The following is an 813-nucleotide window of genomic DNA, read 5'->3' on the forward strand; positions in this document are numbered from 1 at the left end:
TCATTTGTTTTCCATTTTAAATAATTTTCCATTTTTTAGGAATTTTATTCGTCAAAATTGAGGGTTTTTATTCAATAGCTTCCAGGTCATGTGACCTATCGATTCAAAATCACTTTGAAATAATTATAATAGTCCTTATAAATGAGGCACAGACATTTGTTTTCCATTTTGAGCCATTTTCCATTTTTTAGGAATTTTTTTCATCAAAATTGAGTGTTTTTCCTCAATAGCTTCCAGGTCATGTGACCTAATGACTCAGAATCACTTTGAAATAATTCTACTAGTCCCTATAGATGAGGCACAGACATTTGTTTTCCATTTTAAATCATTTTCCATTTTTTAGGAATTTTTTTCATCAAAATTGAGTGTTTTTCCTCAATAGCTTCCAGGTCATGTGACCTAATGACTCAAAAATCTCTTTGAAATAATTATACTAGTCCCTTTAGAAGAGGCACAGACATTTGAATTCCATTTTTNTTTCCATTTTTTATTAATTTTTTTCATCAAAATTGAGTGTTTTTCTTCAATAGCTTCCAGGTCATGTGACCTATTGATTCAAAATCACTTTGAAATTGTTCTACTAGTCTGTATAGATGAGGCACAGACATTTGTTTTCCATTTTGAGCCATTTTCCATTTTTTAGGATTTTTTTTCATCAAAATTGAGGGTTTTTCTTCAATAGCTTCCAGGTCATGTGACCTATCGATTCAAAATCACTTTGAAATAATTATAATAGTCCTTATAGATGAGGCACAGACATTTGTTTTCCATTTTTAGCCATTTTCCATTTTTTAGGAATTTCTTTCATCAAAA

At 29.8% G+C, this 813-nt stretch overlaps 1 long non-coding RNA gene across 1 annotated transcript; it reads right to left on the reverse strand.

Moving 5' to 3' along the window:
* Nucleotides 1-50: 50 nt before the first annotated feature.
* LOC106938307 (uncharacterized) lies at nucleotides 51-598 on the reverse strand. Its single transcript, XR_001422589.1, has 2 exons — nucleotides 548-598; nucleotides 51-95 (listed from the first exon to the last, which is right to left on the reverse strand). It is a non-coding gene; the product is annotated as an uncharacterized LOC106938307 (long non-coding RNA).
* Nucleotides 599-813: the final 215 nt, after the last annotated feature.

Source organism: Poecilia latipinna, unplaced genomic scaffold (assembly GCF_001443285.1).
Source record: "Poecilia latipinna isolate Pla-1442-1.1 unplaced genomic scaffold, P_latipinna-1.0 Scaffold2559, whole genome shotgun sequence".
NCBI lineage: Eukaryota > Metazoa > Chordata > Actinopteri > Cyprinodontiformes > Poeciliidae > Poecilia > Poecilia latipinna.